This window comes from Taudactylus pleione, unplaced genomic scaffold, assembly GCF_031769625.1.
Source record: "Taudactylus pleione unplaced genomic scaffold, aTauple2 ptg001106l, whole genome shotgun sequence".
Taxonomy (NCBI): domain Eukaryota; kingdom Metazoa; phylum Chordata; class Amphibia; order Anura; family Myobatrachidae; genus Taudactylus; species Taudactylus pleione.
In genome coordinates this window covers 2745381-2769206 of record NW_028285507.1, presented here as the reverse complement: position 1 = coordinate 2769206, position 23826 = coordinate 2745381, and positions in this window count along the sequence as shown.

The window sequence follows — 23826 nt, the reverse complement described above, 5'->3', positions numbered from 1 at the left end:
GGGTGCTGTAGTGTTGTCCAGGGGGTGCTCTGTCCATCAGGGGTGCTCCCCCCAAGTGCAAAAAAAATAATATTTTTTCTGTGTTTGTGAATTGTGTGCGCAGTAGCCGCACGTGCATCAACAAAGTAGTGCCAAGCGTGCGCCTGTGTCATAAGTAAAGGGCCGGCTGGCTTGACCGTTAAAGGGTGCTGTAACCCCCAAAGTACACTCCAGTCTAAACCAAAAAATAAAATATTTTCTGTGTTTGTGAATTGTGTGCGCAGTAGCCGCACGTGCATCAACAAAGTAGTGCCAAGCGTGCGCCTGTGTCATAAGTAAAGGGCCGGCTGGCTTGACCGTTAAAGGGTGCTGTAACCCCCAAAGTACACTCCAAACCAAATAACAAAATTTTTTTTCTGTGTTTGTGAATTGTGTGCGCAGTAGCCGCACGTGCATCAACAAAGTAGTGCCAAGCGTGCGCCTGTGTCATAAGTAAAGGGCCGGCTGGCTTGACCGTTAAAGGGTGCTGTAACCCCCAAAGTAGACTCCAAACCAAATAACCAAATATTTTTTCTGTGTTTGTGAATTGTGTGCGCAGTAGCCGCACGTGCATCAACAAAGTATTGCCAAGCGTGCGCCTGTGTCATAAGTAAAGGGCCGGCTGGCTTGACCATTAAAGGGTGCTGTAACTCCCAAAGTACACCCCAAACCAAATAACAAAATATTTTCTGTGTTTGTGAATTGTGTGCGCAGTAGCCGCACGTGCATCAACAAAGTAGTGCCAAGCGTGCGCCTGTGTCATAAGTAAAGGGCCGGCTGGCTTGACCGTTAAAGGGTGCTGTAACCCCCAAAGTACACTCCAAACCAAATAACCAAATATTTTTTCTGTGTTTGTGAATTGTGTGCGCAGTAGCCGCACGTGCATCAACAAAGTAGTGCCAAGCGTGCGCCTGTGTCATAAGTAAAGGGCCGGCTGGCTTGACCGTTAAAGGGTACTGTAACCCCCAAAGTACACTCCAAACCAAATAACAAAATATTTTCTGTGTTTGTGAATTGTGTGCGCAGTAGCCGCACGTGCATCAACAATGTATTGCCAAGCGTGCGCCTGTGTCATAAGTAAAGGGCCGACTGGCTTGACCGTTAAAGGGTGCTGTAACCCCCAAAGTACACTCCTAACCAAATAACAAAATATTTTTTCTGTGTTTGTGAATTGTGTGCGCAGTAGCCGCACGTGCATCAACAAAGTAGTGCCAAGCGTGCGCCTGTGTCATAAGTAAAGGGCCGGCTGGCTTGACCGTTAAAGGGTGCTGTAACCCCCAAAGTACACTCCAAACCAAATAAAAAAATATTTTCTGTGTTTGTGAATTGTGTGCGCAGTAGCCGCACATGCATCAACAAAGGAGCAGCGCTAAGCGTGCGCCTGTGTCCCATAAGTAAAGAGCCGGCTGGCTCATTTCTTAAAGGGTGGTGTAACCCACAAAGTGCACTACTCTCCAGCAAAAATAAAAAAATATTTTCTGTGTTTGTGTGCTCCTTAGCCGCACGTATATATCAAATCGATATAACATAAATGGAGGACCAAACTTTCTCCGATAAAAATAAAATAGAGAAAGATCAAGAACCACTTCCTCCTAGTGCTGAAGCTGCTGCCACTAGTCATGACATAGACGATAACATGCCGTCAACGTCGTCTGCCAAGGCCGATGCCCAATGTCATAGTAGAAGCCACATACAATCCCAAATGACAAAGTTCAGGAAAATGACCTTAAAAAAAACATTTAAATCATCTGAAGAGAAACGTAAACTTGCCAATATGCCATTTATGACACAGAGTGGCAAGGAACGGCTAAGGTCTTTCCCTATGTTCATGACTAGTGGTTCAGCTTCACATGACGATGGAAGCCCTCCTCCCACTAAAAAACTCAAAAGAGTTAAGCTGGCAAAAGCACAGTGAAGAACTGTGCGTTCTAACAAGATATCACAAATCCCCAAGGAGAGTCCAAGTGTGGTGGCGGTTGTGATGCCTGACCTTCCCAGCACTGGACGGGAAGAGGTGGCTCTTTCCACCATTTGCACGCCCCCTGCAAGTGCTGAAAGGAGCACCCACAGTCCACTTGCTGATATGCAAATTGAAGATGTCACTGTTGAAGTACAACAGGATGAGGATACTGGTGTAGCTGGCGCTGAGGAGGAAGTTGGCGAGGAGGATTCTGATGGTGATGTGGTTTGTTTAAATCAGGCTCCGTGGGGGACAGTTGTTGTCCGTGGGATGAAAAAGCCCATCACGGTCATGCCTGGGCAGAAGACCAAACATTCCACCTCTTTGGTCTGGCAATATTTCTATCCAAATCCGGACAACAACTGTCTTGCCATATGTACCATATGTAAAGGTGAAATAAGTAGGGGTAGGGACGTTAACCACCTAGGAACATCCTCCCTTATACGGCACCTGCAGCGCGTTCATAATAAGTTACTGTCAAGTTCAGAAACTTTGGCTAAGACCGTAAGCAGTCCAGGGACACCTAAATCCCGTTGTCCTGTTGTATCCAAGCGCCTGCAAACCACACCGTCAACTCCCTCCTCGTCAATTTCCTCCTTAGTCAGGATAGGAAGTAGTCCTGCAGGCCATGTCACTGACATGACTGACTTTCCTATCCGGGATTCCTCCGGAGGATCCTGCATTGCAATGCCTCCTGCTGCCGCTGCTGCTGTTGCTGCTGCTGGGAGTCGTTCATCATCCCTGAGAGGAAGTAGGAACACCACTACTTTTACTAAACAATTGACCCTCCAACAGTCCTTAGCGAGGAGGATGAAGTACGACAGCAGTCATCCTGAAGCAAAACGTATAACTGAGGCCTTGACTGCTATGTTGGTGTTAGACGTGCGTCTGGTATCCGCCATTAGTGCAGTGGGATGTAGACAATTGATGGAGGTAGTGTGTCCCCGGTTCCAAATCCCGTCTAGATTCCACTTCACTAGGCAGGCGATACCGAGACTGTACAGAAACGTCAGAAAAAGTGTCCTCAGTGTCCTGAAAAATGCGGTTGTACCCAATGTCCACTTAACCACGGACATGTGGACAAGTGGAACAGGGCAGAATAAGGACTATATGACTGTGACAGCCCACTGGGTAGATGTATCACCTTACGCAGCAACAGCAGCAGCGTCACCAGTCGCAGCACCTCAGAAACGCCAGCTCGTTCCAAGGCAGGCTACGCTGTGTATCACCGGTTTCAGTAAGAGGCACACCGCCGACAACCTCTTAGAGAAACTGAGGGAAATCATCGCCCAGTGGCTTACCCCCCTTAGACTCTCCTGGAGATTTGTGATATCTGACAACGCCACCAATATTGTGCGGGCATTACATCTGGGCAAATTCCAGCACGTCCCATGTTTTGCTCACACAATAAACTTGGTGGTGCAGAATTTTCTGAAAAGCGACAGGGGCGTGCAGGAGACGCTTTGGGTGGCCCGAAAAATTTCTGGCCACTTTCGCCATTCAGCGACTGCGTGCCGAAGACTGGAGCGCCAGCAAACACTCTTTAACCTGCCCCGCCATCACCTGAAGCAAGAGGTTGTGACGTGGTGGAACTCAACTCTCTACTCTATATGCTTCAGAGGATGGAGGAGCAGCAAAAGGCCATTCAAGCCTATACATTCACCTATGACATAGGCAAAGGAGGGGGTATGCACCTGACTGAAGCGCAGTGGAGAATGATTTCCGTGTTGTGCAAGGTTCTCCAGCCCTTCGAACTTGCCACACGTTAAGTCAGTTCAGACACTGCCAGCTTGAGTCAGGTCATTCCCCTCATCAGGCTTTTGCAGAAGCAGCTGGAGAAAGTGAAGGAGGAGCTAAGACGGAGCGATTCCGCTCGGCATGTGGGACTTGTGGATGAAGCCCTTCATTCGCTTTGCCAGGATTCCATGGTGGTCAATCTGTTGAAATCAGACCACTACATTTTGGCCACCGTGCTCGATCCTAGGTTTAAAGCCTATGTGGTGTCTCTCTTTCCAGCCGACACAAGCCTGCAGAGGTGCAAAGACCTGCTGGTGAACACACTGTCAGCTGAAGCGGAACGTGACACGTCAACAGCTCCTTCTTCATTTTCTCCAGCAACTGGGGCTGCCAGGAAAAAACTTAGGTATCCTAAGCAACCCGCTGGCGGTGATGCAGGGCAGGCAGGACCAAGTTTGGACATCTGGTCCGGTCTGAAGGACCTGGCAACAATTTCTGACATGTCTACTGTCACTGCATATGATACTGTCACCATTAACAGAATGGTGGAGGATTACATCGGTGACAGCATCCAAGTAGGCATGTCAGACAGTCCATACCTGTACTGGCAGGAAAAAGAGGCAATTTGGAGGCCCCTGTACAAACTGGCTCTATTTTACCTGAGTTGCCCCCCCTCCAGTGTGTACTCCGAAAGAGTGTTTAGTGCAGCCGGGAACCTTGTCAGCGAACGGCGTAGGAGGTTGCTTTCACAGAATGTGGAGAACATGATGTTCATCAAAATGAATTATCAGCTCTTCCAGGGAGACCAGCACTAATTAGCGTTTTTGTATAAGTGGTGCAGAATAGTATTCAGGAGGTTTTCTTGCAGAAATAACTTATCCCAGCAAATTTGGGGTACTTGAAAATGTTGCTATTAAGTTTAAAAATCTTGAAAAATCCACCTGCCGCAAGCACTTGCAATGAAAAAAACACCTGGAGCGTACTTGGGGACCCCCCCAGAGTCAAGTTTGCTAGTTTTTAACTTTGTCCCCCAACATTTTTTTTTCGCCCCGAAATTCAAAGTGATTTTTTGGGGGTGTTCTTAAGTCTTTTTAAAAAACATTTTTGACACAGTTTACCTTTGATGGGACTGTCTGAAGGCTGCAGGGGGGTTCCCGCAACGTTGCACCCCAAAATCCCAATTCTGCACATTTTTCCGCCTGCAATTCATAGGCGAAACTTTTCCACCTATTACATTGCATTGACTTTCCGCCTAGGCAAAAAGTCTTCCAAATTGAATATGGAGTAAAGTCAAAACAGGCGAAAATGACATCATCGGCGAATAGTTTCAGCCAAAAACACGCGAAAACGGCTTTTCGTCTCAAATTGAATATGGGCCCAAATCTGAAATGGGTAATTTTCTTTGCTTCCTACTGAGTGAGGGAGCGCTGTGGGCGTGGTCTCTGTTATGAACGAGACAGGTAACTAGCTGTTTCTGCAAAGTGCGCTGTATTGCCGTGTTTGGCAAATGACATTTCTGACTTTTAAAACAATTCTAAGTAAAAGGGCGGAACGCACTGTACAGCGCACGTCTTTCTCACAAGGTTAGAATAGATAGATTATCACAGTAATGCATTATCATTATCATACCATTCCACATGCTCCTGGTATGGAACAGAAACAGAATCATTGGCCCTGATTCAGAGCCGGACGCTCTGACCAGAGCGCTCGCTCTGAATCAGGGCCCTCCTCCATTAAAATGTAAAATGTAAAAAAAAAAAAAAATGGCCACAAATGCAAACACATGACCCCTCCTTAATCGGTAACACTTTGTAGACAGGCAGAATAAAGTGAACGCCTTTTCAATGTGTACATAAAACCATGTCCTATTTCGAGCTACATATCATTACTCCATTTATATAACAAGTTCTTGGGTTAAGTACTAAACAAAATAATTCTCTTGATTCAAACACTGACATCCTCTCCTTGCACCTGCAAACCATTTATCACTCAGGCTGCTGATAAACACAACCAAATCAGGTGTAAACAATCAGCGTGATTCTTAATTTAGTTGTTATGTGAATTAAACCTCGCAGAGAGCTCTCCCGGATCACGGCTGCAGGTCTCGTAGTCGCTTCACACATTATATTCTGATTTTAAGATAAGAGAAACGTGAACGAGACAGAATTATATGGTTACACATTAGGCAAACTACTGTAGCACAAGTTTTGAGAGTTAATTGTTGATTAATATCTTGATGAGATTTCTCCTATATACTTATACCCCTTTTACACCAGAGTAAAAACCTGGGTTTTTGCTGGGTCTACCCAGGTCACAGCTCAGTGTAAAAGGGTCCCTCAAAAATAACCTGGGTCAAGTGACCCTCCAATCCAACCCAGGTAGCTACCAGGGTTGGACCCAGGATGGACCCAGGTAATGGAGCAGTGTAAATGGTGCAACCCGGGTTATCTGACCTGGATCATGCCTAAAATGAGCGGATTGGTGGTTGTGGAGCATTCACCTCCCACTTTTTATGACCTCACAGGTTTAGCAGGGCAGACCTGAGTTCAGTGTGAACAGGGCTAACCTGGGAGTAACCCAGATCAAAGGTGCAGTGTAAATGGGTCTGACCTGGGTCTGACCAGGGTTGGAACCATGTCCAAAAACCCAGGTCGGACCTGGGTTTTTGGTGGAAAAGAGGTATTATTTAGCCAGTGGCTTCTTGGAAAACATTTTAGTGTCAGGGAAACAGATCCATTACTCTGTGAAACCCACTGAATGTAATGCATGTAGCCTATACAACTAATAATTACATTTGTGTCTCTATTTCTGTAACAAATATCTCTACACGACCACCCTGACAGTAGCTAGTACTGTAACAAGCTGTAATACACATATAATACAATTAACCTTACAGTGTCTATAATCTATTTCCATCCCAATTGTAGACTTACAGGGGTATTCAATATAGGTGCGATAAGTCAGTCTTTTGCGTTAATATCGCACTTTTAAATTTTTTTGCGTTAATATCACTGGTTTTAGTTTTACACCGTATTCAATTTCAAAGACTTATCGCAGGTTCGAAAAGTCTTTCATAAAAAACGGTGATAACTTTTCACCATTGAATAGGTGTCGAAAAAAAGTGCAGAATTGGGGTTTAGGGGTGCAGGCTTAAAAAAAGTAGCCTGCACCCCTGGGAATGACATTTAAAAAAGAACTGTGTCAAAAAAAGTAAAAAAAAATAAAAATAGGGACACCCCAAAAAATTAACTTAAAAATTGGGGTGCAAAAAAAAAAAATGGGAAAAAATTGTTTAACAATAGGGAAATAGGTTCAGGGCTATTCTGCATGTATGCGGCACGTGTTTTCTAGAATAGAATTATAGCGGCAGGTGCACAAATGCAGAATTTTAAAAAACTTACCTTAGGGACATAAAAATATGCTAGTACCCATTTTCATGTACCCCAAATTTGATGGGACCACTAAAAAAAATGAAAAAAATAACCTAAGTGCTCTTCTGCATCACTTCTTCAATGTCGGGAAAAAACACCTGCTGCGGGTATTTAAATCCCCGACTTTCAATTAAAGGCTAAAACGAGGGTACCCATAGTGTTCCCCCATGTTTTTACAACTTTAGGGGGGTCTTACAATTATTTTAAGGAAAAATTCGTAACTTTACGCAAATCCAACTTCGGAGTTTCCCGTTTTCGTTAATTTGATATTGAATACGGGGATAAGCGGGAGCGCGCAGCAGACTTAACGCAGAAAAAACTCCGATATGAAACGTTAACTTCGGTAGTGACGTTAACGTTTCATATTGAATACCCCTATTAAGCTGGGTAAACATGGTACGACTTGGGTAATGATCCAAGCTCGTTAACGATTTCCCTTGAATTCATGAACACTCCCGGACAAACGATATTGTTCATCGTGCGTACACACGGAGCAATATGTGCCAAATGGTGAAAGACAGGTCGAGATATTTCTGCATGTTCAAGAGATCAGCGACCGCGGGAGCGCATATCAGCATCGTTATCATGGCCACACACGGCACTTTTTAAACGATTTGTTATTCCAATCGATTGAAAATGGCCAAATCGTTTAAAAAATCGTATCGTGCGGGAGCCTTTACCCTTTTAATTGGTGTAATAATATACTCTGCAAATAATGGGCCTGATTCAGAGCCGCTCGTAAGCGGCCGCTCGTTCGCTCCGAGCGATGTTTGCCCAACTGCGCATGCGTACGGATCGTTATACGCATGCGCGAACCAGTCAGTGCGGCCGAAATTCATGTGCTCGCAAAATAGCGAATGCCTGATAATTTGAGTGACAGGAGTAGGCGTATGTGGGTGGTAACGGGGGAAGGTGCTTGAAAACGGGGAGTGGAGATCCGAACGCAGGCGTGCTTAAAGGTCAAAACGGGCATTTTATGGGTGTGCATAATTAAAACAGCAGCGTCATTGACCACGTCACTGGGTTATTTTATAGACAGAACTGCTCGCAAAATTGTGGTAGCAAAAACCAACCCCAAGAATAGCGAGCAGTTCATACCCTGGTCGATGTACTCGATTAATCTAATAAATAGCGGACATGACGTAGAATGCGAGCGGCCAGGGGGCGTATTTTTTCAAAAAATGACCGCAAGTTTTGTTCGCTCGTTCAGACCTAGAGGCGTGAACTGACCGCAAAGAGCGAACGGTTGATTTGAATAGCCACCCCTATTTTCTGGACGAACGACCGCAAATAGCGTCCGGCTCTGAATCAGGCCCAATATGTTTTGTTTACTTACCTCTCCGGAGATGTGCAGAATGAGTTCTTAATACATGAATCTTTATAGGACTATATTAAGCCCCCTTATTTTCATTTTCAGATAAAGGGATGAAAGTAAAAAATATTCTTTAGTGTTAATGTGACAGTTAAATGTAGATCTGATAAAAAAAAATTTTACTTCCCCATTACACTATACTGTAGACATATGAAGTCGCTCCCACATTATTAGGGTAGGGTCACTGTGGACCAGGGCCGAACTGGCCATCTGGTGAGTCTGAAAGCCGCCTCAGCTCGGAGCACGCCCCCGTGAGATGTAACCACGCCCCTCTGAGGTGAGGCCACGCTCCCGATTACATGAGCGCGTGCGCCTAGGGCGTTCGCACAGAAGGGAATGCCAGGGCTGCTTTAGAGCCAGGGTCCGTACCTGCTGTGGGCTATGACACACGCCAAAAAGCTGAGGCTCCAGTCATTTCAGCTGCTGTGACATCCCTGCCCATGCGTATGAATCTGCCAATCCACAAGTGTACAAAGAATCTCAGTCACTCTTTGGGCTTGATTCAGAGCTTCACGGAAATCCTGTGACTGCGATTCCCTTTGCAGCGGTTCTGCGAAAATAGGCGAATGATTTAGCAAATGTTTTGCACATCCCCCCCTTGCGCATAAAAGATGAAACATCGGGAGCATCGGTCGCACATAAAACATCAGAGCGACCTAGCCAGGGCCACTGCAGCAGCGTACACATTCGCAGAGGCTCAACAAGGACGATGGCTTTGACGCGTCTGTACTTCTTGTAATGAGTCGGTGCAAATGGCGACTTAATCTCATCGCTCGTCGCTTCTCACAGCAACAAACCCGCGGCAGCAGAGTGACAGGCAGCGGGATGACGTATTGGGTTTAGCATAAACACTTCAACTATTTTATGTATATTATTCTAGTGACTATAGCTACTGTATCAAAGAGAATAGTGACATTACCTGCATGGTAACACCTGGGTGGGAACACCAAACAGGGGGCGCCGAGGTACTAAGTACTCGTCTGGCTGCCAACCTATATGACTACTAATATACTCATGAACAATCAGGTCTTCATAATATTTGTGACCTCGGTTTATTAAATATGGGAAACTCAATTGTATTATTATTTTGCAGACAGCATTACATCAGGCTTGCCAACATTTAGCTCCCTCCTTCCGGGAGGGAGCTGTCGGGCTTACAGGGCTGGGGGCTTGACGCGGCCAAAGGGGGCGGAGCCCGGCACCTGACGCGGCGTTGTGGGCGATCGTGTCACCGTGGCTCCGCCCCCTCTTCACAGTGCATTGTGCAGCACGGGGGCAGAACCGCGATGACGCAATTTAGCGCAAATCGCGTCACCAGCCCCCCTGCTGCCGGGGTTTATACTTAAAAGCGCGGGGGGGGTGCAGACACATCGCCGGGGCCGGGAGGACTGCCTACCTTCATGGGAGGTTGGGAGCGGCACACGATTTTCGGGAGGCTCCCAACCAAATCGGGAGGGTAGGTAAGTAAGCATTACATTCATTAATTAGGATAAGAATGTTCATTAATAATTATACATGGAAGAATAAGTTCTCCATTACAATTAGTGTCTTGCTTACAGGTAATGGAGGTGGTGGGTGTAACGTGTGTGTGGGAAGGAGGAGGAGGGAGGAGTTATGTCTTTCTAAAATTTAGATTTGCGCCAATTTAATTAAATATAATGCAACAGTGAAATATAAGGATGTCACCTGAAGTGACTGTACATACAAAGCCAATGCAATCCTCAGAGGAGGACAACACCCTGTGTGGTGCCACTAAGAGCCTCGCTGGCGTGGAGGTGCCTGGGAGGTACGATTCTTACCACGGGGAGCTGGGTGACATCACATTAATTAGTAAATAAAAGCAGCCAGAAGTGATATGAGGATTGCCTGGAAGGAACAGTATAAGGTCGGACAGTACTGTGGCAAACATTAACGCAAATGCTGCTTGTGTTAGCAAAATGCGAGCGGGAGCCAGATGGCAGATTAGACAGGGATGGTGCCGATTCCAATCAACTTCCAGAAAAGTCATTACCATACAGCATGTATACAGTTTATACACATATATAAACACCAGCGCGGCACTGTAATATTCTGCACAGACTGCCTCTGGTACCTTACTGCTCATTTATTCTCTTAAATGTTTTTGACATCTTACAGTGCTGACTGTACTTCATCGGTTGCTGCATTTACTCTCAGGAGGTAGGGATCACCTTCCTGCAGGGGCGTAGTTACCGTGGGTGCAGGGGGTGCGGTTGCCATGGTGCCCGCAGCTCCTCCGTGGCCCGTCTCCCCCTGCACACCCTCAGCAGTATGACACAGTGGCTGCTGGGCTCCCCGGTGAACTGCTTCATATTCCGGGTACACACTGGACCAGGGGTGGCCAACCAATCAGAGGCAAAGAGCAGAAAAACATCTGTAGTCAAGTTAAAGAGCCGATTGCATGTGCGCGGCTGAGGTGTTCGCGCAAAAAATGGGGTGTGGCCTAGCTGTCACAAGGCCATGCCCCATTTTTGTGCGCACGCCTTTGGCATGACATTCGCAGGTTCATGACCTTGTGTCACACCCCCGTTTTTAGTCACGCTGGCAGCGAGCCCAGTACATTGAAAATACACAATTTACATAAACTACCCAATATAATTTTTTCACTGTTGAAGTGAAAGAAAACGCCGGAGCAATATAGATAACATTGAAATAGCCACATCCACATAAACTACACAGAAACAAGCCACATCCAAATAAAATACACACAAACAAGCTACATCCACATAAAATACACACAAACAAGCTACATCCACATAAAATACACACAAACAAGCCAGATCCACATAAAATACACAGAAACAAGCCAGATCCACATAAAATACACACAAACAAGCCAGATCCACATAAAATACACAGAAACAAGCTACATCCACATAAAATACACACAAACAAGCCACGTTCACATAAATACACACAAACAAGCCACGTTCACATAAAATACATAGAAACAAACCACATCCACATAAAATCCATTTTAAAAACCGGGATGGCCACCGGTTTCAATCCCAACACTACAATCCCAGCAAGGGATTTAACATAGACATCGAAATACTAACGCCTATGTTAATCCCAACGCCGGGACCCCGACAGGACAACGGACAGATTGTCCAGCGTCGGAGGTAAGTAGCAATGTAGCTGGGAATGGGGGGGTTAGGTTTAGAGACCCCCCTGGGGAGGGTTAGGGTTAGGCTAGGGGAAGAGGGGGTTAGGTTTAGGCACTAGGGGGGGAGGTTAGGGTTAGGGACCCCCCTGGGTGGGTTAGGTTTAGGGTGCGGGGAGGGGGGGTTAGGTTTAGGCACTAACGAAGGGAGGTTAGGTTTAGGCACTAGTGGGGGAGGTTAGGGTTCGGCACCCATAAAGTAGGGTAGGGTTAGGGGGTGTAGAGGGGAGGGTTAGATTACTTACCTCCACTGTCAGGATTTCCTCCACGTCGGGCTAGCGCTGTCGGGATTTGAACTACACAGCCGCCGGCTTTTCAATCCCATTCCTTAAAAACCACATCCACATAAAATACATATTGAATTCCAGAACCACACAAAATACACTGAAAAAAGCTAGATCCACATAAAATGTTTTAAAAACACATCCACGTAAAATATACTTTGAAATCCAGAACCACATAAAATACATTGAAAAGCCAGATCCACATAATACACACTTCAGCTCCTCCATGTGTCACTCCAGCTACCTCCCTTGCCATTCCAGCCAATATTCATGTGTCACTCCAGCTACCACCCTTGCCATTCCAGCCCATATTCATGTGTCATTGCAGCCCCCCCCCCATGCCACTGCATCAATGAGAGATGTAGCATGGGCTCAGGAGGTGAGTAGTGCAGCTGGGGGGGGGCATATCTAGACCTCTGGGGCCACAGTGAAAATGCTGCACTCTCCTATGGGGGCCTCTCCTTCACCCAGACCTGACAACCGCCAAGGTGGCATAGTGGGCATCCTCTTATCCCCCAACTGCACCTTTCACATTTTCCCACCTGAGCCTTCCCTTTCTTTCTCCACCTTTGAGGTCCACTCTATCCGTCTCTTCTACCCCATTCATCTCTGTGTTGCAGTCATCTACCGTCCCCCATCTACCGTCCCCCAGGCTCCCCCACCCAATTCCTTGACAACTTTGCCACCTGGATTCCCCACTTCCTCTCTGCTGACCTCCCTTCTATAATCCTTGGTGACTTTAACATCCCTATTGAGCCCCCTCCTCCTCTGTCCCCCTCCGTCAGTCCAAACACCAGCTCTGGCACTCCAAACTGACCCGGTTTCTCCAAAAATGCTCGCGCACAGCCGAGTGCATCTGGAGGAAATCTCGATCTTTGGCGGATTTCCTTCACTTCAAGTTTGTCCTCTCTTCCTACAGCTCGGCCCTCTCCCTCACCAAGCAATCCTTCTTCCAGTCGCTCATCTCCTCTCAGTCCTCCAATCCCCGCTGCCTCTTTGGTACTTTCAACACTCTCCTCTGCCCCCCACCTCCACCCCTTCCATCCTAACCTCACTGCATTTGACTTTGCCTCCTTCTTCTCTTCCAAAATTGAGGCAATTCGTCACAGTATATCCTCCAATCTCCTTGCTGCAACCCCACTTCCCCCACCATCCGCACCTCCCGGCCACCCCATCTTGTGCTCCTTCAGCCCCACCACGGGTGATGAGGTCCACTATGTCATCTTGTCCTCTCCCCATTCCACCTGCCCCCTTGACCCCCTCCCTTCTCGCCTTCTACGCTCCCTCTCCTCCACTGCCTGCTCCCACCTTGCTCACCTTTTCAACTTATCTCTCTCCACCGACACCTTTCCCTCATCGTTCAAACATGCTTTTGTCACACCTATTCTTAAAAAAACCAACCTCGACCCGTCCTCACCTGCCAATTACCGCCCCATCTCTATTCTCCCTTTTGCCTCCAAACTACTTGAGTGGCTTGTCTACAGCCGCATCACCAGCTATCTCTCTGACAACTCCATCCTTGATCCTCTCCAATCTGGCTTTCGCCAACGTCACTCCACTGAAACTGCCCTGGCCAAAGTCACCAATGACCTGCTTGCAGCCAAATCCAGGGGCCACTTCTCTCTGCTCATCCCCCTGGACCTCTCTGCAGCCTTTGACACAGTGAATCATACTCTCCTCCTTCGTACCATTCAGACCTTTGTCATCTCTAAAACCGTCCATGCCTGGTTCACTTCTTACCTCACCAACCTCTCCTTCTCTGTGTCTGCCTCTGGCTCCACCTCCCCCTCTTCCACCCTTCCCGTTGGTGTCCCACAGGGTTCTGTCCTGGGCCCACTGCTCTTCTCCCTGTACACTTCTAAACTAGGAGAACTCATCAGCTCCTTTGGCCTCCAATACCACCTCTATGCCGATGACACACAATTATACCTCTCCTCTCCTGAACTCTCCCCTTCTGTCCTCTCTCAGGTAACCAGTTGCCTCTACACCATCTCTTCCTGGAAGTCCGAGTGCTCTCTGAAGCTTAAATGGAAAAAACTGAACACATCATCTTTCCCCCTAATAGAGTCACCACTCCAACCAAACTCACTATCACTGTTGACAACACAATCATCTCCCCTGTCCCCCAACTTTGCTGCTTGGGTGTCACCCTTGACTCCACCCTCTACTTCACACCTCACATTCAATCTCTGGCTCAATCCTGTCGGCTCAATCTACACAACATCGCTCGTATTAGGCCTTTCCTCTCCCAGAATGCTACCAAACTGATTTTTCATTCACTAATCATTTCTCGGCTTGACTACTGCAACCTTCTCCTTACTGTCCTCCCATGTTCCCATCTTGCTCCCCTCCAGTCTGTTCTCAATGCTGCAGCTAGACTTATCTTCCTCTCCCGCCGTTCCACTTCTGCTGCTACCCTCTGCCAAAACCTGCACTGGCTCCCATTCCCCTACAGAATCCTCTTCAAACTCCTCACCTCCACATACAAGGCCCTTTCTATCTCCACTGCTCCCTACATCTCCAACCTCATCTCCTTAGATACTCCCACCCACTCACTTCAGTCTGCCAATGACTGTTACTTCTCCTCCACCCAGGTTACTTTATGTCATGCACGTATCCAAGATTTTGCTCGTGCAGCCCCCCTTCACTGGAATGAGCTTCCTCGCTCGATTAGGCTCTCCCCAACCTTGCAGAGCTTCAAACGTGCACTGAAAACCCACCTGTTCTTCAAAGCATACCCTTCCCCTATATAACCGTGTCACCAGGTCTCTGTCCCTCCTGCCTCAGCCATCTCTACCTCACCTACTTCCTGCACTCAGGTCCCCATCTGCACACTCTTGCCTCATGTCATCTGTCTGTCTCCCCTCTCCCCTAGATTGTAAGCTCCTAGGAGCAGGGTACTCCTCCCCACTGTCTCACAGCCTTCTTCTCTAGCACTTCTATGACAGCCGACACCTTCCCAGCTGTACTGTGTATGGAGAATTGTGTTGCTAATTGTTACTTGTGCTCTGTTTATAAGTTGGTCACTGTATTGTAATGTAATGTTCTGTGTACCCTTTACTGTATGTACGGCGCAGCGGACCTCTTGTGGCACCCTATAAATAAAATGCAATAATAATAATATGACACTGCCGCAGTTTATCGTCCACATTTATTTGTGACTCTGCAGGTGGTCTGTCCGCACTCGGCAGGGTTTATGTTGTCCATAAAGAAAGGGCGCTCTCTGTGTTGTTCATCAAGGGGCTGCTGCCTCATTCAGGGGTGCTCTTCCCCAGTGTTAAAAAAATAAAAGTGAAATAAAATTAATACTATCAATCCACAAAAAATAAAAAAAATATATATTTTTTTGTGTGTGTGTGTGCGTTAGCAACTTAGCTGCGCTATTATTGTTTGGTGACACTGCCAGCCAGACCGCAGTATTTGTGACACTGCAAATGTTCTCGCAGCACCTCCACCAGCAAGGCCACCTCATTTCTAAAAGACGTACAGTATAAAAATTAAAAAAACCTCCTCCAGATCAAAGATGTCTTTTAGGAACTGAAAAATTTGATCCTAGATTGATCTTCAGTCATAAAAATGTTTAAACATTAAAATAAATAAATTAAAAACTAATCAATCCATCCGTCCTTTCCCTGTCTTCAGTCCATGAACATATTCCAACTCCATCGGGCCTCTGACCTAGTTAAGGAAAACATTCTTGGTTTTTAAACTTCCTATGAGTCATATAGTTTATTAAACTGCCATCCTGTCTACCACTGCAATGCCACTCTGTGCCATGTTGGAAGCTAAACTGCCACATGTTAGTGCTGCCCACTGTTGTCGCTTAGCTTAGTCAGCCAGCTAGCTCGATGCAACCTTTTGGCCCTAAACTAGATGAAAAAATCAATATTGTGAGCTGTGAGGAAATGACTGGAAATAAATGTTATTGAGGTTAATATAGAGGAAAAAATACAGATCCAAAACCAAAACACGCAAGGGGCGGTTTTGGCAAAACCAAATCCAGATCCAAAACATGAGATACAGATCCAAAACCAAAACACGGGGGTCGGCGCACATCCCTATTCCTAACACATTGCAGGGATGAGCTCCTTTCGGAGCACTGTGCAACCCCGAGTATTTCCAAATGCCGGGTACACACTGAAGCGACGTTGTTTTGATTTGGCTATCGGAACGACAAATTGTGCAAATCGTGTAGTGTGTATACATGATATGCGCACTGCCATGGTCGCACGCAACGTCGTCAAGTTTGTCGTGCTGCACATCACACTTGACGATATCACATGCGTCACCATTCATGTTAATGAAGTCCTTCATTAATCGCTGCAGTGTTTTTCTCGGCAGTCATGCGATATCCAGGGTGTCCCTGGACATGGCACGATGTACGGTCGCACAAGTGTGTACCCGCCTTTAGGGCCAGGCTATTGGGGGCGGGCCGGATGAAGAGTGGGGGTGGGCTGGGTGATGAGTTGTGACAGGCCGGATGATGAGGAGGGGCGGTGCGGACAAGAGGGGAAGAGGCGGAGGGGAGGTGGCAGGACCCCCTGTCCTAACTGCCCCAGGCCCCCTGAAGGCTTAATCCGGCCCTGCAGGCAGATAATGTGTCAGGTACCAGAAAGGAAATATCCTACAATCTGTACAAATAACAGCATGTTCTTGGAATATAAAAATAAATGATATAACACAAATAATATACGTGACTATTCTTTCCTAGTAGCAATTTCTACATCAGTTTACGAATAAATATGATATATAACAAAAACCAGAACCATGTCACTATCTGCTGTGCTACAATTATTGTCTAGCTCCTATTTATTATTGTCTAGCTTATATTTATCACATTCCCTTCAGAGTATAAGGTTAGCGATATGTGGCTGACATGGAACACAGACAAATTAGTTTAAATCTAACATACTGTAAGTGATCATAAATACATACATGACTTTAATCTGCATATCACTGCAGCACTGATGGCGCAGTGGTTAGCATTACAGTCTCACAGCTCTGAGGTCCTGGGTTCAATGCCCACCATCAGTAACATGGAGTACAATCACAGCCTCATCCACACTTGCACAAGCTCTGGCCCTTTCCTTGGTGGCTAGTGTCATACAGTGTATGCTGTATAGACATTTCCCTAATGGCGCATTGCCTAATAGATAGCATAGTATAGAAAATAAGGGGTCTATTTACTAAGCCTTGGATGGAGATAAAGTGAACTGATATAAAGTACCAACCAATCAGTTCCTAAATGCCATGTAACAGGTTGTGATTGAAAAATGACAGTTAAGCTGCATACACACTGTACGATCTGCACAACCAACGATATCGCTGAACAGTTTCCCTGGAACTTTTCTGCAGTGCAGGACAAACGATATTGGGTGTACACATTATCTATGATAGATATTGGGTGTACACATTATATATGATAGATATTGGGTGTACACATTATATATGATAGATATTGGGTGTATACATTATATATGATAGATATTGGGTGTACACATGTTATATGATAGATATTGGGTGTACACATTATATATGATAGATATTGGGTGTACACATTATATATGATAGATATTGGGTGTACACATTATATATGATAGATATTGGGTGTACACATTATATATGACATTGGGTGTACACATTATATATGATAGATATTGGGTGTACACACTATATATGATAGATATTGGGTGTACACATTATATATGACAGATATTGGGTGTACACATTATATATGATAGATATTGGGTGTACACATGTTATATGATAGATATTGGGTGTACACATTATATATGATAGATATTGGGTGTACACATTATATATGATAGATATTGGGTGTACACATTATATATGATAGATATTGGGTGTACACACTATATATGATAGATATTGGGTTTACACACTATATATGATAGATATTGGGTGTACACATTATATATGACAGATATTGGGTGTACACTTTATATATGATAGATATTGGGTGTACACATGTTATATGATAGATATTGGGTGTACACACTATATATGATAGATATTGGGTGTACACATTATATATGACAGATATTGGGTGTACACATTATATATGATAGATTTTGGGTGTACACATGTTATATGATAGATATTGGGTGTACACATTATATATGATAGATATTGGGTGTACACATTATATATGATAGATATTGGGTGTACACATGTTATATGATAGATATTGGGTGTACACATTATATATGATAGATATTGGGTGTACACATTATATATGATAGATATTGGGTGTACACATGTTATATGATAGATATTGGGTGTACACACTATATATGATAGATATTGGGTGTACACATTATATATCATAGATATTGGGTGTACACATTATATATGATAGATATTGGGTGTACACATGTTATATGATAGATATTGGGTGTACAAACTATATATGATAGATATTGGGTGTACACATTATATATGACAGATATTGGGTGTAAACATTATATATGATAGATATTGGGTGAACACATGTTATATGATAGATATTGGGTGTACACATTATATATGATAGATATTGGGTGTACACATTATATATGACATTGGGTGTACACATTATATATGATAGATATTGGGTGTACACACTATATATGATAGATATTGGGTGTACACACTATATATGATAGATATTGGGTGTACACACTATATATGACAGATATTGGGTGTACACATTATATATGACAGATATTGGGTGTACACATTATATATGATAGATATTGGGTGTACACATGTTATATGATAGATATTGGGTGTACACACTATATATGATAGATATTGGGTGTACACATTATATATGACAGATATTGGGTGTACACATTATATATGATAGATATTGGGTGTACACATTATATATGATAGATATTGGGTGTACACATTATATATGATAGATATTGGGTGTACACACTATATATGATAGATATTGGGTGTACACATTATATATGACAGATATTGGGTGTACACATTATATATGATAGATATTGGATGTACACATGTTATATGATAGATATTGGGTGTATACATGTTATATGATGGATATTGGGTGTACACATGTTATATTATAGATATTGGGTGTACACATTATATATGATAGATATTGGGTGTACACATTATATATGATAGATATCTTTCAGTGAAGTCATCCTTTCACATCTCTGAACATGTAATTTGTGATGAATGATGAAATCGTCCAAGTTTGCCGCATGTACAGATGACCGTAGATATCGTTATCGTCCATGCAGGAAATCGCATCGTTGGTCATTCGCTGCATAAAAATATTGTTGAACGATATCGTTATTGTTCATAGTTATCATACCGTGTGTACGCACCATTAGGAACTGGTTGGATGGTACTTTATCTCCGGTTACTTTATCTCCTTCCAAATAAATAGACCCCAAAATACCTGATTGTTAATGTAATACACAGAGAAGATGTAGACTGTATGTACCTGTATTGTGAATAGCGCAGGTGATATAAAAATATTACATATTTAGGTCCTTGCTCAATTAGGTGCGATAAGTGCTGAAATCGCAGTAAATTATCGCACATGTGATAATCAGATAGTTTAAAACAGTCGAAAAATTTTCACCATCTCAGACCAGGTGAAAAAAATAGAAATGTGGGAATTCCTCTGAGAATCCTTTGGACAAGCCCCCCCCCCCCCCCCCCCAACCATAATGATAAATTACCCCATAAGTTTTTTGGAATTTGCCCAAAACAACCGGTCAAGTTTTAGGTGAAAAAAGAAAAAATTGAAAATGGGTTTAATGTATTGGGTGTGGTATTCCGGGGGCTGTATGGATGCGATATGTGTTTTAAACATTGCAGGTGTTTTTTTTACTTTTAAAAACAGTTTCCCTGGTCGTTTTTGCCCAAATTAAGCGAATTACAAAAAAACTCGTCTCAAACCTGGTCTGAGATGGTGAAAACTTTTCGCCTGTTTTACGCTATCCGATTATCGCGATAATTCACAGCAAAATTGCGGGTGCGATAATTTACAGCGAAATTGCGGGTGCAATAACGCAGGTGCGATAATTTACCGTGATTTTGGCACTTATCGCACCTAATTGAAAAGTCTATATTACCGGTTTCTATCATGATCTAACATATTCAGCTTAACTAATAACACAAAGCATAGGCATACCGAGGGGGGGGGTTCCAGTTGCCTAGAAACCCCCCTCCCCAACCCAAACCATGGTGACAACGATAGATATAGCATATAACACTAAAGCTGCATGTTTTCCAGATCCCTTCAGTGTCACAAGTGAAATAATTAGCAACACCTGCTGATCTTTTAAAATGTGTGAGCCGGTAATGAATATACTTGTGCGCCAACTAGGAGATGTGGAAAACATGCACTGTTAGAGGTGCACTGATATAGACCATCTATAGGGCTAATTATTAATACTGTATAATAATACACTATCCAGTACATAAGGAGACCGATATGTACATATATGTATAGGGCAGTGCTAGCTCCCATGCTCTGGAACTGTGCCCACATAAAATAAAAAGATTTAGCTCTGGCAGGATGGCCGTACATTATACATATAATGGGTTACTGTGACCGCTGGTCCTGTATATGCCAGAATTATTACATATACTATACTTCGTATGATGTATATTATAGCTGCTTCATATGATGTATATATTAAAGCTGGTTATGTGCTGGTTATGTGCTGGTTATGTGCTGGTTATGTGCTGGTTATATGCTGGTTATGTGCTGGTTATGTGCTGGTTATATGCTGGTTATGTGCTGGTTATGTGCTGGTTATGTGCTGGTTATATGCTGGTTATGTGCTGGTTATGTGCTGGTTATATGCTGGTTATGTGCTGGTTATGTGCTGGTTATGTGCTGGTTATGCCCTCTTCATGGACTGGCCACACTCGTTCTCAAATCAGGCATTTGGAAACCCCCTTCTGAAGAAATTCTCGTCAGAGAAAGAAACGCGTTAAGGGTGTCCCGTGAGTAAAGCTTGTAATCCTGACCTGTAATCCTGACCTGTAATCCTGACCTGCTCCATCTCTGGAGAGATTTCGGCAGAGCTTTGCCATTTTGGAGACCACTTCAAGCCAAGTCAAGATTTTTGCTGTGGCCGCATGGAGCTCCGGAGTCGAGTTACTTACCATAAGTGCCTCCGTTGAGCCCCAGCGATTGATTGCGGCTGAAGCCATACATCACCAGCTACTGCACCCGCTGCTTTCCAGCAGGCACACGGTCTCACACCAGGCCTCACACGGCATTCCAGCAGGCACACGGTCTCACACCAGGCCTCACACGGGATTCCAGCAGGCACACGGCCTCACACCAGGCCTCACACGGGATTCCAGCAGGCACACGGTCTCACACCAGGCCTCACACGGGATTCGAGCAGGCACATGGCCTCACACCAGGCCTCACACGGGATTCCAGCAGGCACACGGCCTCACACCAGGCCTCACACGGGATTCCAGCAGGCACACGGCCTCACACCAGGCCTCACACGGGATTCCAGCAGGCACACGGCCTCACACCAGGCCTCACACGGGATTCCAGCAGGCACACGGCCTCACACCAGGCCTCACACAGGATTCCAGCAGGCACACGGCCTCACACCAGGCCTCACACGGGATTCCAGCAGGCACACGGCCTCACACCAGGCCTCACATGGGATTCCAGCAGGCACACGGCCTCACACCAGGCCTCACACGGGATTCCAGCAGGCACACAGCCTCACACCAGGCCTCACACGGGATTCCAGCAGGCACACGGCCTCACACCACACACGGGATTCTACATCTACCCCTTTTCGCCTACTGAAGGCTGCAGCTTCTCTGACTTATACGGCATCACCTATTCATTCAACAGGAGACGAAGAGAGGGAGTAGGTGAGCAGCTTACCCGCTTATTCCTCAGCCCTATTACCTATTATCCTTGGTGGGCAACGGAAGGGTTAACAGATCTCATCTTCACCCCCCCCCCCCCCACACTGGCAAGGGGTTCTTACATTTTAACGTGCAGCAGCTATTGGAAACAATCTATAAACATTGTTGCCACGGATCTTCATAAAAGAATTGCTATTTGAGCTAAAACGGTTACAAACTTATCCTCTAGGAGGATTTAATATACCCAAAGCTGGTGCTTTCAGATGATTACACCCATATGAGATTGAAGCACACAGCTGGTGCTCCGTTACAAGGGGATGCAATCGGGAAACCGGCTGACGTGATCCCGACAGCCGACTTCCCGACTGCTTTATCCCGGCCTGGGTTAAATGACAGGTGTCTATATCTAGATGCCTGTCATTTTCCCGACACCGGGAGACAGGCGCCCGGCATCCCGATCGAACGGATGCCGGGCGCCGCGAGTGGACAGCCGCAGGGGAGGGTTAGGTTCAGCGAACTCGGGGGGGAACTAGGGTTAGGCACTCCCCCGGGGGACAGGTTTAGGCAGCAGGGAAGGGCGGGGTTAGGCACTTACAAGGGGGATTAGGGTTAGGCACTTGGGGGGGTGGTTAGGGTTAGGCACTTAGAGGGGGGATTAGGGTTAGGCACTTGGGGGGGGGGTTAGGGTTTGGCACCCCTAAGGAGGCTTAGGGTTGGGGGGTTAGGTTAGATATGCCTAACGATTCCATTATAAGTATTCTCTACATGCATGTCTTATAGTTTCACATTTAGATCATTCCGATTTTTGTATTTGACAATATTGATCAATATTTTAATACGTATATCACACGGTGCTCTGCTAGAAGTCATTCTTATATGTACATGTTTACAGTTTCATGCCAAGACCACGGCAGAGTTTGCAATAATTAATCGTCTATATTTTATTGTACCTAATACAGGTGTTTTCAATACATTTTATATTATTAAACACAGCGTGTCTCTTGGGTCCGGTTAGACTCATATGCGCTGTCCTTACATTCTATATTGCAATTTATTCCGTCACTGGAATTAGGGTATTGGAGGACCCCTAGGACAGCTGCTGGTCACGATCCTATTGCAGAGAGGTGGGCGCCCTCTAGAAATCCTGTTTGCCCCTGCAAAGCGCATAAGTGTGTTCTGTAACACATAGGAAACCACAGGATGTCAACTGTGAACAGTCTGTAACGTTATGCTGAGAAAAGTAATATCTGGTTATTTGCTCAGAGTTAGTCAGACTTCTACTTGTACTATGTTATTAAATAATTATAAAGCAGAGCATTTCTATTGGGCAGAAATGTGTTTATTTTGTGTAAAGGATTAGAAAGGAAGCAGAATGACTTGGGCCAAGCGTTTACAGAAGTATATTTATTATAAATAAAACCCATGGTGTTTGGTTTCACAGTGTATTGGAATGTGAAGTGTTGGGCGCTCTGACAGCCCCTCTGCCAGAAATATCTCATTTATAGTTGTACTAGCTGGAGTACCCGGCGTTGCCCAGGATTTTAAGAATGTTTGTTTGCACATCATCCTCCAACAAACCTCTCCTTAGGCAGGCCTCACGAAAATTGTGATAAACTTCCCCATCTACAGTCCTAGGGTCTTCGAAGGAAGTAGGACCTGTAACAGTGTAAAGCAACCATCGGAGATAGAAGCATTCACAATTTGTAGGATGTACAGTGTAAACACGGCCAAGAGCTTCTGTTGCTCTGATACCAGGATGACCATCTACAGCGACTCCCTATTTTCTGCGCAGAAAAACTTTGGGAGAAGCATTCCATGTGTAATATTTTGGCAGCTCACAGTACAGCAGGGTCCTTGCAAAGTCATCATTTTGTCACAGTTGGAAGAAAGAAGGGAATGTTGTTGCGTAATTTAGTATAGTCAGATAGCTGAGAACGCGGGGA